Raw genomic sequence first — 16,733 nt, 5'->3', positions numbered from 1 at the left:
TGCTTCAGTTATGGTAGTTTATATGTTTACAGGAATTTATCCATTTCTTCTGGGTTGTCCAATTGTTGGTATATAGTTTTCATAATATAATTGTTTTTATTTATGGTATACTGATTGTTATTTCTCCTCTCTCATTTGTGACTTTTATTTAAATTTTTCTCTATTATTCTTAATTGATCTATTTAGGGTTTATCAATTTTATTCATTTGTTTTTCAAACCATCCCTAGTTTCATTGACCTTTTCTATTTTTTTTTTTTTAGTTTCTATATCCTTTATTTGTTCCCTAATCTTTTTTTTTCTTTTTCCTTTGTCTTCCTGGCTATAGGTTTCATGTTTATTCTTTTTCTAGGTCCTTAGGTATAAGTTTATGTTGTGTATTTGAGATTTTTCTTGCCTTCTGAGGTAGACCTGTATTGACATATAACTCTCCCTTACGGCTCCTTGTACTGCATCACAAGGTTTGAATCATTATGTTTTCACGTTCATTTATTTCCATGTATATTTTTAAATTTCTCCTTTGATTTCATCATTGATCCATTTATTCTTTCGTAGACTGTAGTTGAACCTCCATGCTTGAGGTCTTCCCAAACTTTTTTTCTTATTATTGACTTCTAGTTTCATAGAATTGTGGTCAGAAAAGATACATAGTATGATTTTATTTATGTTATATTTGTTGAGTGTATATATATATATATATATATATATATATATATATATATATTAGTTAACGTATAGTGTGGCCTTGGCTTCAGGAGTAGAAAGTAATTCATTTCTTATATATAACACTCAGTGCTCATCCTAAGTGCCCTCCTTAATGCCAGTCACTTGTTTAAGCAACTATGTTCCCAACCCGCCTCCAACAACCATCAGTTTGTTCTCTGTATTTAAGTCTCCTATGGTGTACCTCCCTGTTTTTTTTTTTTTTATTATTTTTGTTTCCTTTTCCTTATGTTCATCTGTTGAGTTTCTCAAATTTCACATATGAGTGAACTCATATGATATTTGCTTTCACTGACTGACATTTCACTTAGTATAATACCCTCTGGTTCCATCCACATTGCTATAAATGGCAAGTTTTCATTCTTTTCATCGCTAAGTACAATTCCATTGTGTATATATACCACATCTTCTTAATCCATTCATCACTTGATGTACATTTGGGTTCTTTCCATTATTTGGCTATTGTTTATAGTGTTGCTATAAACATTGGAGTACATGTGCCCCTTCAAATCAGCATTTTTATATCCTTTGTATAAATTCCCAGTAGTGCAATTGCTGGGTCATAGGGTAGTTCTATTTTTACTTTTTTGGGGAAACTCCATACAATTTTCCAGAGTGGCTGCACCAGTTTGCATTCCCACCAACAGTGCAAAAAGTGTTCTTGTTTCTCCACATCCTTGCCAAAATCCGTTATTTACTGACTTGTTAATTTTAGCCATTTTGACAGGTGTGAGGTGATATCTCAGTGTGCTTTTAATCTGTATTTCCCTGATGATGAGTGATGTTGAGCATCTTTTCATTGGTCTGTTAGCCATCTGAATGTATTCTTTGAAAAACTCTCTGTTCATATCTTTTGTCCATTTATTCACTGGATTATATGATTTTGGGGTGTTGAGTCTGGTAAGTTCTTTAAATTTTTTGGATACTAACCCTTTATGTGATATGTCATTTGCAAATAGCTTTTGTCATTCTGTTGGTTGCCTTTTAGTTCTATTGGTTGTTTGCTTTGCTGTACGTAAGCCCTTTATCTTGGTGAAGTACCAATAGCTCATTTTTGCTTTTAATTCCCTAGTCTCTGGAGACAGGTCAGGTAAGAATTTGCTGCAGCTGAGGTCAAAGAGGTTGCTGCCTGTTTTATCCTGTAGGATTCTGATGGTTTCTTGTCTCACATTTAGGTCTTTCATCCATCCATTTTAAATTTATTTTTGTGTATGATGTAAGAAAGTAGTCAAGTTTCATTCTTCTGCATGTTGCTGTCCAGTTTCTCATCACCATTTGCTAAAAAGAGACTGCATTTTTTTCCATTGAAGACTCTTCCCTGCTTTGTCAAAGAATTAGTTGGCTATATATTTGTGCGTCCATTTCTGGGTTCTCTATTCTATTCCTTTGGACTATGTGTCTGTTTTTGTCCCAATAGCATACTGTCTTGATGATTTCAGCTTTGTAATATAGGCTAAAGTCCAGGATTGTGATGCCTCCAGCTTTGGTTTTCTTTTTCAACATTACTTTGGCTATCGGGGTCTTTCTTTGTTCCATACAGATTTTAAGATTGCTTGTTCTAGCTCCGTGAAGAAAGCTGGTTTTATTTTAATAGGGATTGCATTGAATGTGTAGATTGCTTTGGGTAGTATCGACATTTTAACGATATTTTTTTCTTCCAATCCATGACCCGGGTATTTTTTTTCTATTTCTTTGTGTCTTCTTTAATTTATTTCATAAGATTTCTGTAGTTTTCAGTGCACAGATATTTTACCTCTTTAGTTAGGTTTATTCCTAGGCATTTTATAAGATTTGACACAATTGTAAATGGGATTGATTCCTTGATATCTCTTTCTGTTGCTTCATTACTGGCATATAGAAATGCAACTGATTTCTGTGAATGGATTTTACATCCTGTGATTTTGCTGAACTCGTGTATCAGCTCTAGCAGTTTTTGGTGGAGTCTTTTAAGTTTTCCATGTAGAGTATCATGCCATCTGCAAAGAGTGAAAGTTTGACTTTTTTGCCAATGTGGATGCCTTTTATTTTGTTTTCTTGTCTGATTACTGAGGCTAGGATTTCCAACACTGTTAAACAACAGTGGTGAGAGTGGACATCCATGTCATGTTCCTGATTTTCAGGGTAAAATATCTAAGTTCTTCCCCTTTGCTGTGGGCCTTTCATATATGGCTTTTATGATGTTAAGGTATGTTCCTCCTATCCCTACTTTCTTGAGGATTTTATGAAGAAAGGATGCTGTATATTGTCAAATGTATTTTATGCATCAATTGACAGAATCATATCGTTCTTACCCTTTCTTCTATTAATGTGGTGCATTATGTTGAATTATTTGTGAATATTGAACCAGCCTCAAAGCCCAGGAATGAATCACACTTGATCATGGTGAATACTTCTTTTAATATACTGTTAAATTCAATTTGTTAGTAACTTGAGAAATTTTGCATCCAGGTTTATCAGGATTTTGACCTGTAATGCTCCTTTTGGTGGGCGTCTTTGCTCTTGTTTTGGAATCAAGGTAATGGTGGTTTCTTAGAATGAGTTTGAAGCTTTCCTTCCATTTCTTTTTTCTTTTCTTTTTTTTTGGAACAGTTTATGCAAAATATGTAGTAAGTCTGCTTTGAATGTCTGGTAGAATTCCCCTGGGAAGCTATCTGGCCCAGGACTTACTTGTTGAGAGATTTTTGATAACAGATTCAATTACTTTGCTGATTATGGGCCTGTTCAAATTTTCTATTTCTTTCTGTTTTGAGTTTTGGTAGTGTGTGAGTGTCCAGGAATTTGTTTTTTGTTTCCAGGTTGTCCAGTTTTTTGTGTTTTTTTTTTTCATATATATTCTTTCAAAAATAGCTCTTTGTTTGATTTAACAGTTCTATTGCTTTTTTTTTTTTATTCTATGTCACTAATTTCTGCTCTAGTCGTTATTATTTCCCTTCTGCTGCTGGCTTTGTGTTTTATTTGCTGCTCCTTTTCTAGGCCCTTTAAGTTTTAAATTTAGGTTGTGTATTTGGGTCCTTTCTTGTTTCTTGAAATAGGCCTGAAATGCAATGTATTTTCTTCTTAAGACTGCCTTTGTTATATTGGAAAGGGTTTAGACTGTTTGCTTCCAAATATATATATATTTTTTATATATATTTATATATATATATTTATAACATATATAAATATATATATATATATGAAATATAAATAAAATATATAAATATATAAATATTTTATATATTTATAAATTATTATATATAATATATAATAATTTATAAATATATTATATATATTTAATAATTTATAATTATTATAAATTATAAATTTAATAATTTATAAATAATTTATAAATATAATATATATATTTTAGTACCTGTTGAGGAATGCATTGTGACCCAATATGTGATCTATTTTGGAGAATGTTCCATGTGCACTTGAGAAGAATGTTTATTCTGCTGCTTTAGGATAAAATGTTCTGAATATATCTGAATATATCTGTTAAGACCATCTGGTCAAATGTATCATTCAGAGCTGTTTTTTCCTTACTGATTTTCTGCCTAGATTATCCACTATTGTAAGTAGAGTTTTAAGTCTCATACAATTATGGTATTATTATTAAGTTTGCTTATGTTTGTGGTTAATTGATTTATATATTTGGGTTCTTCCACATTGTGGGCATATTTACAGTTGTTAGCTCTTCTTGATAGACACCTTAATTATGATATAATACCCTTCTTCATCTCTTACAGTCTTTGTCTTTTTTTAATATAATTTATTGTCAAATTGGCTTACATACAACACACAGTGCTCATTCCAAGTGCCATCCTCAATGCCCATCACCCATTTTACCTCTCCTCTACTCTCCCCATCCACACTCAGTTTGTTCTCTATTTAAGAGTCTCTTGTGGTTTGCCTCCCTCCCTCTCTGTTTTGTAACTATATTTTTCCCCTTCCCCCAAAATCTGGTTTTCTGTTAGAGATATGGCTTCTCTGTCTCTCTTTTGATGTCCATTAGCATGATAGATGGTTCTCCATCCCCTTACTTTCAATCTGCAGGTGTCCTTAGATCTAAAATGTGTCTCTTGTAGGGAGCATATAGATGGTTCTTATTTTTTTACCCATTCTGATACCCTATGTCTTTTGATTGGGCCTTTAGTTCATTTACGTTCAAAGTGATTATTGAAAGACATGGCTTTAGGGCCATTTGTGTTATCTGTAGATTTCATATTCGTTGTGATGTCTCTATTTCTTTGTGGTCTTTGCTCCCTTCCACTCTGAGAGTCCTCCTTATGATCTTTTGCAGGGCTGTTTTAGTGGTCCCAAATTCCTTTAGTTTTTGTTTGTCTGGGAAAGTCGTTATCTCCCCTTCTATTATGAATGGCACTTTGCTGGAAAAAAATGATTCTTGGCTGAGCATTTCTACTATTCAGCACAATGAATATTTCTGTCCTGCCACGTTTCACTGGACAGGTCTGCTACTACACTTATGTGTCTACTCTTGTAGGTTAAGGACCATTTGTTCCTAACTGCTTTCAGAATTCTCTCTTTATCTTTGTATTTTGCCAGTTTTACCATGATATGTCATGGTGTTGACCTGATTTGTTGATTTTGAAGGGAGTTCTCTGTGCCACTTAAATTTGGATGCCTGCTCCCTTCCTCAGATTAGGGAATTTCTCAGCTATAAATTGTTCAAATAGATCTTCTCCCCATTCTCTTACTCTTCTTCTCCTGGGACTCCTGTGATAAGGATATTGTCATGTTTCATGGAATCACTTAAGTCTCTAATTCTCCCCTCATAATCTAGTAATTTCTTTTCCCTCATTTTTTAGCTTCATTATTTTCCATAATTTTTTCTTCCCTTTCACCTATTCTTTCCTCTACTTCTTCCATCCTTGCTGTCATTTTACTTAGTTTATTTTGCATCTCCGTTATAGCATTTCTTAACTCATCCTGACTAGTTTTTCGGTCTTTGATCTCTACAGCACAAGTGACATTGCTGTCTTCTATGCTTTTTCCAAGGCCAGATATTAGTTTTACCACTGTTATTAAAAATTCTTGTTAATATAAATTATTTAAATCTGTTTTGTTCTCTGATTTCTTCTTGAACTTTCTTTTGGGGATAATTTCTCTGTTTTGTCATTTAGGCTAAGTTTCTGTTTTTTGCATGTTTTAAAAGCTTGTTATGTGTCCTTCACATGAGAATACTACTATATTAAAAAGGGGTCATATACTGTCCAGGGCTTGACACTTCAGGAAGTGGTTTTGGTGTATGTTGCATGCACTCTGTTGCTGCGTTTTGGCTGCTCTATCTCACTGGTCAGTCCTCTGATTATCTCTTTCTTGATTTTGGTGGTGGAGTCTTTGGACCTTCAACCAGGTGTGATTTGATATGTTTATTGAAATAACCCTGGAAAAAAAAAGGAAAAGGGAGGGGGAAAGCCTGATCCCATAAAAAGAGAAAAATTGAAGAGGAGGAAAGAAAACCAAACAGAGAATCAAAAAACTGTAAGGCTAAATCAGAGAAAGAAGAAGAAAACTAAAGGTGAAGCAAAAGAACAGGTGGAAGTAGAATAGAATAAAAATTCCCGATTAAACAAACAACTACAACAACTGTGTGTGTGTGTGTGTGTGTGTGTGTGTGTATACACACACACACATATATAACACTTATTTATATATACATATATATAACACTTATGTATATATATATGTGTAACTATGACTATAACTATATAACAACTATATATATAACATACATATACATATATATGTATATGCATATGTATATAGCAAGTATATATATATATATATAGCAACTATATGTGTGTATGTGTATATATAAATGTATACACATGAGTGTATATGTATACATAAGTATATATATATATATATATATATATATATATATATATAATATATTGCCTGATTACAAAAGACAAATAGAAGAGGAAAGAAAGAAGAATTTTTAAAATTAAAAAAAAATTGTCTGTCAGTGGTGCTTGGAACCAGTCACTGTGCTGGTCTGGAAGAAAGGCTGGCTGCATTGGGTCAGTCAGTCTTGCTCTAGGAGATAGTTGTTGCCAGGAACAAGGGGCAGGATTTGGTGTAAACACGTGGTGCCTCCACTGTGCTGCTCTCTGAGGTCCCATCATGTTGATGTTGGGGAGGAAAATGGCAACACCCCCATCTCTCCTCCCCATACTGGGTATTAAACACCATTGCTATTCAGGCAGCCCTCAAAGAATAGCAATGGTGGTCACCCTGTCCTGTTATAGTTCTCTCTCACCTTCTAGGAACTTGTCTGGAATTCAGACCCCGAAGTTTTACTGGACCCAGCTTGGTGTGGCTCCTCTCCCTGTTCCAGAATAAAGCCACTCTACCTTGCTGATAAAAAGCTCTTGGCTGGTATCTGCAAGGGCTTCAGTCCTTGGGAAGACAATAAATCCTCTTCCCAAAGTACTCCCAGAAGGGGACTGTTCTCTCCCAGTGTGCCTCTGAGATTGCTATATTGCACTATGTGCTCCAGGGCTGGCTTCCCCCTCCCCAGAAGTAGGCACCAAGGCTCCCAGATTTGCTCCAGAAAAAGTCACCCACTTCTGAACCTCTGAGTTTCAGCTCCTAAGGCTGTTTGCAAAGAATAAACTGGCACTCTCCATATTCTTTGTTCTCCAGTCCATAGTCTGGAGAGGTTTTCCTCTTGTGCTAACTCAATGCCATATTTTCATAAGCCCTCACTCTTTCTCTCCCTTTTGTCTCTCCAGAGAAAGGGTTCCCACTGCTTTGTGCCTATGCTATTTATCTCCTCCAATTCATATACATGAACCTTGATCCTGCCAAGTTGCCTCCTTCCAAATGTGGAGGTCCTTCTGCCACTCTGCAGATTGATTTCCTGAGTGTTCCAAGTGATCTAACCTCAGTATGGTTGTGTTTGAGGCATGAGGAAAATCCTGGTCCCTCTACTTCTCTGCCATCTTAACTCCCCACTTTCCTGAATATATCTTAAGTCCAGCTGGTCCACTGTGTCATTATAAGCCATTGTTTCCTTGTTGATTTTCTATTTAGATGATCTGTTCATTGATATAAGTGGAGTGTTAAAATCCCCTACTATTTTTGGATTTATTATGAATGAGTTCCTTTGTGTTTTTATTAATGGTTTTATACATTTGGGTTTTCCATGTTGGGGGCAATATTTACAATTGTTAGATCTTCTTGTTGGATTCCCCCCTTTATTATCATATAGTGTCTTTCTTTGTCTCTTGCTATAGTCTTTGGTTTAAAGTCTAATTTGTTCAAAATAAGTATTGCTACTCTTTTGATGTCTTTTGACATCCATTGCATGATAAATGTTTCTCCATCCTCTCACTTTCAATCTGCAGTTGTCTTTAGCTTTAAAGCATGTCTCCTATAGGCATGATATACATGGGTCTCATTTTTATCTGTTCTGACATCCTATGTCTTATTGGAACATTTACACCATTTAATTTGAAAGTAATTATTCATAGATATCTATTGAATGACATTGCTTTACTTGTTTTATCATGATACTAGAGATCTTTTCTGTTCCTTTCTTGTCTTTTTCACTTTTGTTCTTTCCTTTCCACTTTAAGTGTCCCCTTTAATATTTCTTGCAGGGCTGGTGTGGTGGTAACAAACATGGTGGTAACAAACATGGTGGTAACAAACATTTTTTTTAGTTTTTATTCGTCTGGAAAACTATTTTTCTTATTCTGAATGCGGCCCTTGCTGGATAGAGTGTTCTTGATGGCATATTTTTCCCATTCAGCACTGTGAATATATCATAGCACTCCTTTCTGACTTGCCACATTTCTGTTAAGAAATCTGCAGCTGTTCTTATGGGTCTTCCCTTGTAAGTTCAAGACTTCTTTGTCTTACTCCTTGTAAGAATTTTTTTTTCTTTTCAGTATATTTTGCAAATGTAATTACAATACCTCTTGGTATTAATCTGATTTTGTTGATTTTTATGGGTATTCTCTGTACCTCGTGGTTCTGAATGTCTGTTTCCTCCCTTAGATTAGAGAAATTTTCAGCTAGTATTCTCAAATATATTTTCTGACCCTTTTAAAAATTGCTTCCTCTTCTGGAACTCCTATAATGTGAATGTTATTACATTTGATAGTTTCACTGAGTTTCCTAAGTCTATTCTTGTGTTCCATAATTATTATTTTCCACACTGGTTCAGCTTTATTATTTTTCATTATTTTATCTTTTATGTCACTCAATCATTCCTCTGCTTCTTCCAGTCCTTTCTTCATTGCATCAAGCCTAATTCTTTTATCATTTATTGCATTTTTCATCTCTGATGATTCTATTTTAACCTTTTTATCTCTGTGGTAATGGTCTCACTCATGTCTTTTATTCTTTTCTCAAGCCCTGTGAATATCCTTATGATTGTTGTTTTACATTCTCCATCAGGCGATGGTACTTACACCTCTCTTACTTAGATCTCTGGCTGTGGCCTTATCTTATATTTTCATATAGGATAAATTCCTCTGTCTTGACATTTTGTCTATGTCTCTGCTTTTTTCTCTGTTTTAAAATAGCCAGTTATGCTTCCTCCATCTGAAAATACTGGCTTTACGAAGAAGTCATGTAGCATCCAAAGCCTGGATCTTCAGTAAGTGTCATTGGTGTGTGCTGTATGTGTTCTAATATTGTGTTTTGTTTGCTCTATGATTCAGGCCACTTGTCTGCAGAGGAACTTTTGCTTTATAATTTTTGGCCCTAATGTGGTAAATTAAGTAGATGTGTTCTGATCTGTCTGTAAAATGAGACTTGCTTTCACTTTGAAGAAAACTGAGGCCTTGTATAATTCTATGGTTAGGAGACATAGTGTGAGCAGGAGATTTGTTCCAGTCTTCTGGAGTAGGGGCCCACTCCACTGGGACTAGGCAAACTTGACTGAGAAAGGCAGTCCTTCCAGGGTGCAGGCGTGTGAGGCTTGGTTTATGCAAAAATTCAGCCAGAGTTAATGCAGCTCTGTTTCTTGAAGGTGGCTCGTGTTTATGCTGAGGGACAGGGAAGTGAAATGGGGCCAGCCAGCTACTTTCTTCCTGGATAAGCATCTCTATGAATGCTTCCTCTCAGGGAAGTTTTCAGAGAAGAACAAATAAATGCTCTCACTGCTGTGTGTCTCAGGCATTTTTCAGATCTCTGTTTCTATACTGTCTGCCACTAGGTTTTTGCCTTCCTTCTCTCCAGGAGCAAGATAGTTCCTTCAGGGTTCTGTCCCAACCAAGCCAGCTGACTTTTAAATCCAGGTTTTAATGCGCTGATGGTTTCATGCACTCAGGAAATTCAGCCCCTCATGCTTTTCATGCAAATAGATTTGGGGAAATGTTTGCCTGTGTACTCATTGTGCTGTGTGTTCTGATAAAGAGATATTTATCCAAAAGAGACATACACATGCCCAACAGACTTGAGAGAAGATGTTCAACATCACTTAACATCAGGGAAATGCAAAATGAAGCTACAATGAGATATCACCTCACATCTGTCACAATCAACAACACAAGAAACAACAGGTCTTGGTGAGGATGTGGAAAAATAGGAACACTCTTTCACTGTTGATGAGGATGCAAACTGATGCAAGCACTGTTGAGAACAGTGTGGAGGTTTCTTGAAAACTTAAAACAAAATTACCCTATGATCCAGCAATCGCACTGCTAGGTATTTACCGAAAAAATACAAAAACACTAATTCAAAAGGATACATGCACCCCTATGTTTATAGTAGCATTGTTTACAATAGCCAAGGTATGGAATCAACCTAAGTGTCCATTAACTGAGGAGTGGATGAAGATTTTGTACATATACAATGGAATAGTATTCAGGCATAAAGAAGAATTTAATTTTGCTATTAGCAAAGACATGGATGGAGCTAGAGAATATAATGCTAAGTAAAATAAGTCAGATAAAGAAAAATACCATATGATAGTACTCATATGTAGAATTTAAGGAACAAAACAAATGAGCAAAGGGGAAAGAGGGAGAGAAAGAAAGAGAGAGAAATCAAGAAACAGACTCTTAATGATAGAAAACAACTTGAAGGTTATCAGAGGGGAGTGTGGTAGGGGGGTGGATTATATAGGTTGGCATTAAGGAGTGCACTTTTCATGATGAGCACTGGGTGATGTACGAAATTTTTTAATTACTATGTCATACACCTGAAAATAACAACAGTGTTTGTTAACTAGCTAGAATTAAAATAAAAATTAAAAAAAAATAAAATATATTCCCATTGAAATGACTATTTCATCATTATAAAATGTCCTTCACTGTGCCTAGAACAACAATTATGCATATATTGGTAAACTTCATGGTGTTCCACATGTATCTTGGTTGATTCATTTTTATTGAAATACAATAAGCATGTTATTGTGTATAATTTAAGTTGTATGATGCATTAATTTAATAAATTTACATATTAAAATATGATTACCACTGTGGTGTTAGCTAACATCTCTATCACATCACATAATTATCATTACTTTCTTGTGAGAACTATTAAAATATAATCTTTTAGCAACTTTGGTGTTTATCATATAGTGTTTTCAACTATAACCTCTATACTGTCCATTTGATCTCCAAAACTTATACACTATTTGCAAGTTTGTACACTTAAATGACATATCCTTATATTCCCTACACCCATGCCTCTGATAACCACCATTCAACTTTCTATTTTAATGAGTTTGGCTTTTTCTGATTCCACATATAAATGATTGCATACAATATTTGTTTTTCTCTGACTTTTTTTTCACTTAGGATAATGCCCTTAAGGTCCATTCATGTTCTTGCAAATAGCAAGATTTACCTCTCTCTCATGGCTGAATAAATTCACTGTGCATCTGTATAAGTGTGATTAGATATATAGATACAAATGTAGATATAGGTAAATACCATATCATTTTTATTCATTCATCCACTGGTGACACAAGTTCTTTTTTATATCATGGCTATTGTAAATAATGCTGTTTAAACATGGTAATACAGATAGCTCTTGGATATCCTGTTTTCATTTCCTTTGGATGTATACCTAGAAGTGGGATTGCTGGATCATATTTTTCATTTTTATAGGAACTTTCATGCTGTTTTCCACAGCAGTTGGAACAACTTACAATTCCACTACAGTGTAGAAGTGTGGCTTTTCCCCCACACCTTCATTATCTTCTTTTCTTGATGATAGTCATTCTAATAGGTGTGAGGTTATATCTCATTGTGATTTTAATTTATATTTCTATGATAATTTGTGATATTGAGCTCCTTTTCATGTACCTGTTGGTCATTTGGGTGTTCTATTTGGAAGAAATGTACTTTTTTCTTTCTGTGTTCATTTTTCAAGCAGATTGTTTTGTTATCGAGTTGTATGAGTTATTTATATATTTCAGACATTAATCCCTTATCCTATACATATTTGGCAAATATTTCTTTTTTTCCCACAACCCATTCCATAACTGTGAAGTTTTGTTAACTTTTATTCTCTCTTTTCTTACTTGTTATTCCACAAACTGGATATTACCAATTGATCTATATTCAAGTCTGGTGATAAAAATCACATTTCTACGTTAGTTCAAATCTGCTGTTTAGAGTATAAAGTGAATTTTTCATTTTATTTATTGTACTTTTACTTTTTAGCTGCAGAATTTCGCTTTTCTTCTTTTTAAAAAAGAAATTGGCCTCTTATTGATCTTTTCTATTTGGTGTGATTTCATCCCTATACTTTCTTTTAGTTTAGTAAGCATGGTTTCTTTTAGTTATTTGACCATACTATAATAGTATATTTAAATTATTTGTCTAGTCAGTAAGTCCAAACTCTAGGTTTTCTAATGGACTATTTATATTATTTTTACCTGCATTTGGACCATAATCACCTATATATTTGAATATTTCCCATCCTTAAAAAAACACTGTTTATTTTAAATATTACATGGCAATATAATATAACAACTATGGAAATCCTAAATCCCTCAAGATTTCTCATTATTGCTTTTCCTTGTTATTATTTTTTGCTTGTTTATTTATTTTTTTGCTTGTTTATTTAGTGACTTTATTTATTATTTTTTGCTTGTTTGTTATTATTTTTTGCTTGTTTATTTGTTTATTTAGTGCTGTAAAATTTCTGTAAAGTCTGTATACTTTGTTGTGTGTGTCCACTGAAGTCTCTGCTTGATTAGCTTGGTGGTCAGATAATAAATAGACAAATACTTCCTTAAATGCTTTGAACCAATAACCTTTCCACATTTTTCCAAGGGGCTATGCATGTTTGGGAGCATGAATTCATCACTCTTATAGTATACAACTCTGCCATAACTTTCATTTCCTTTTTGTACATTTGCTCAATGTCAGCAAGAGGTGAAAGATGGGGGATCTCTGAATTCTTACCTGAGAATGCACAGAGCCCTGCACATGTGTCTGGACTTCCATCTCCCCAGGAGGAACATATCAGAGTTTTTCAAAGCTCTTTATGGGCATTATGTTTCCTAGATATTACTTCTAATTTTTTGGTCAAGCACTTGTTAACAACTACAGTTATCACAGCTTCACACAGCTGCAATATTAAACAATTGTTTCTGACTGCTGTTGACACTTTGGGAATACAACTTTTCCTGAAGAATTAACAGAGTTAAGTGAAAAAAAACATCCTGAAATGGAGGCTTTTACAAGGATCTAAGAGAAAGTTCAAATAGTGATAAGACTTTGAAAATGGGGCTTTTTCAAGAGCTCCAAACCTGGTCTGCTTGCTACAATGACTGTAAGATTGATGTTTTTCACAACTACCATAATTGTGAGCTTGCTGGTTGTCAGTGCTACAGTGAAACTGAGAAGAAATGGATGAATGCAGGCCAAATTAAACCATCACAAACTCTAGTATTCTTAACAACCTTGAGATTTTTTTCTTGAAAAAATACTACTCAGATTTTTGTAAGCCTTTGCTTATATATAAGAGTTTGATAAAAGTTGATTTTGACCAATTTTTTCAAGGATTTTTGGTCAGTTTTACAAAGGAGTAGATTTATAAAGGAGTTCACTTCACCATTCAAGAAGTCCTATTGTCTATACAATTTAATTTTTATACATATGATTGCATCTTGCCAAAGTGGGTATATAAAATATCATGCATATTTACTAAATTAAACCTGTGTTTAATTATTCACCACTATATATTGGAAATAAAATATGCACATAATACTTTGAACCTTGGGGAAAAATTATTCTGCATCACAGCACTAACAGTCACATGGTCTCATAACACTGTGTTGTACAAAATCATACTGTGGCATTTTTTTTTTTGGCTAAATTTACTAGACTACCACAATGAATCTACCTAAATCTCAACCAATAAGGTGTTTTCTTTATGAAAAGTGAGAGCTACATATATTCAAAAGAAGAAAATTTACTAACCCATGGGTTTCTGCATTATATGCTGACAGATTGCATTTTAGTTTAGCTTTATTGGCATTAATGCTAACTGTCCTATGACAGTGGTCCCAAAGATACCTAACAACACATGCATCTTGTTCTTTACTATTTTACTCTGTTTTAAAAGTTTAGTGGGGAAGATCCTTCATGATTCATATGGTTATGACAAAAAAGACTTCCAAATGCATATTGAACCTTTCAAAATAACAAAAAATGTTGGAAGATGGTCATGACATACATGCTGGACTTATGCTTTTTTATTTCCTAAGTAAAAGATGAGGTTTGTTTAATCACATGGAGAATTACTCATTAGTGGTTGTACTTATGTTACAGAGCTGTGATTCAAGGAAGAAACTGAAACACCCTTCAAAAATGTGCAAAACTCGATGACAATGTACTAGTTCATGAAGCAATGAATAATTATTTTGTACAGTTTGCTGTCATGAGGAAGTGAACCTGTTCCTTTGATACCAGACACCTCAAGAAACTTTTGACAAAGTATGGCCTTTTTTTGAAAATTGGAGGGATTTATAGGAATTAGATGTGGTAAGATTTACTTATCTAGATCATACCAGCCATAGGATGGGATTCATAGTTCATTTTTTTATACTCAATAATTTACATATGCATCCTTAATATTCACCACCTTTATAATTTGTTGTTTACATATGTATATATAATATTATCCATGAATCCTTTTTAAAAAATAAACAAGTGTCATATTTTTCTTTACCTCTAATGCATATCAAAATGTCTACTACATATGTTAGAGTAGGCAGTTAGATTAGGTTCTAAAAGGACACCTGGAGACCAGCAGAGAAGAAGTCATGGCCAGCTGTCTGGAAAGTCAGTTGCCAGTACTGGCAGCATTCCACAAGAAGCTGGACCAAATCAGACAAGCCCAAGATGGTGGGTGACGTGACAGGCACCCTGACCAAATAAGGGGGGAAAAAAGCATAAAACCCTGTTTCCAAGAAATCCCTGCCCGAGGTAATGAATATTCTATCCCCTAGTTAACAACTGTCAATATAATATAGAGACCAAAACCCCAGGATGCACAGTGCCCCCCCATCTCTCTCTCTGTCTCTCTCTCTCTCTCTCTCTCACACACACACACACACCGTGAGAGTTTACTTTCACTTTAGTAAACTTTCCTACTTGTGTATCTCTTCTCTGCTGTGTCATGTCTGTCCTCGAATTCACTCTTGTGATGAGAACAAAAACGTCAGTATCATCTTGAGGATTGACTGGATTGAGTTGTCATGGCCCAGGGTCTCCCTAATTCACCTGGTAACATACAGGAAGTGCTTAACGAATATTTCTTAAAAGTAAACAAAATTGTCATTCCTGAATAAAAATGCTACACAAAGGTTAAACACCAAAATACTGAATAAAGGAGGAGAAAGACTTACTGAATGTTTACCAAGTACCAAACACTGTTGTAGGCACTTTATGTGCAGTAACTCCTTTAATCCTTTTAAAAAACAAATAATTAAGAGATAGATATTTTATATTTGAAGGCACTGCAACAGAGAAGTTAAATATCTTGCCTCAAATCCCCACATTTAGTGATGGATGAAAGGAATAAATCCCAGGCAGTGATAGCAAGTGAAGCAGTGGTTCATATACTTAAAAAAAAATAAAGTTCTATGGTAAGTTTTGTGGTTTTTTTGTTGTTTTTTTTTTTTTGCTTTTGTTGTTTTTTGTTTTTGTTTTTTGGCTAATTGAACCCCAGGACAATTATTCATCAATAACTCTTTCTGGGGTTTTGGATACCTTTTCAAGTTGTGCTAAGGAGACTGTAGAGGAATAAAATCTAATAACCATTTGCCTAGTTCAAGAGATGCTATCCTAAAAAATAATTAATATAAAGACAAAGCATGTGATTCTGAAAAAGAAAGTCAACTAGCTTCACTATACATTTGAATAAAATTATCTCCATATAGGAAAGGGTTCATAAAGCACAGTTATTGGTTTTACTAGATAGTTGGGTAATTATCAATTCTTTTGTGTTAGACATGGAGAAATTCCAAGCGGAATTATTATTATACATATTATAATATTTATAATATATATTATATATTATATAATATATATGTATATGTATGTAATATATAAAAATTATTATAGATGAGGGTTCAACATAAGTTTTCCACATACATGCTTTCAGATCCAAATTTCTAGACTAATTAGCCTTTCTGTACCTCAGTTTGTTTATTCATCTAAAGTGGCAGAAATGAATAACTATCTCATAGGGTTGTTTTAATGATTGAATAAAATAATGTGATTTGTGTCATGTAATATGGCATGTATCAGATAATAAAATGTGTGCCAGATAAAATACGTTATTGTATTTAATCTGTTTAAGTGATAAAGATAATGATAATAATAATTGCACTTGGCATTTACTGATGGATGACTATGAACCAGGCATTGAATTAAGCACTTTTTATTGATTAAGTTTTATAATCCTCACAAAATTATAAGGCAAACACTATTATTATTTCCATTATACTGATGAGTTCACTGAGTAAGATGAAATTAAGGAAAATTCTGAACATCAAATAGCTAGTACTTTGCAGAGCCACAGTAGA

Source organism: Panthera onca, chromosome X, assembly GCF_046562875.1.
Source record: "Panthera onca isolate mPanOnc1 chromosome X, mPanOnc1 haplotype 2, whole genome shotgun sequence".
In the NCBI taxonomy this organism is placed as follows: Eukaryota; Metazoa; Chordata; class Mammalia; order Carnivora; family Felidae; genus Panthera; species Panthera onca.
This window is presented reverse-complemented; position numbering follows the sequence as displayed.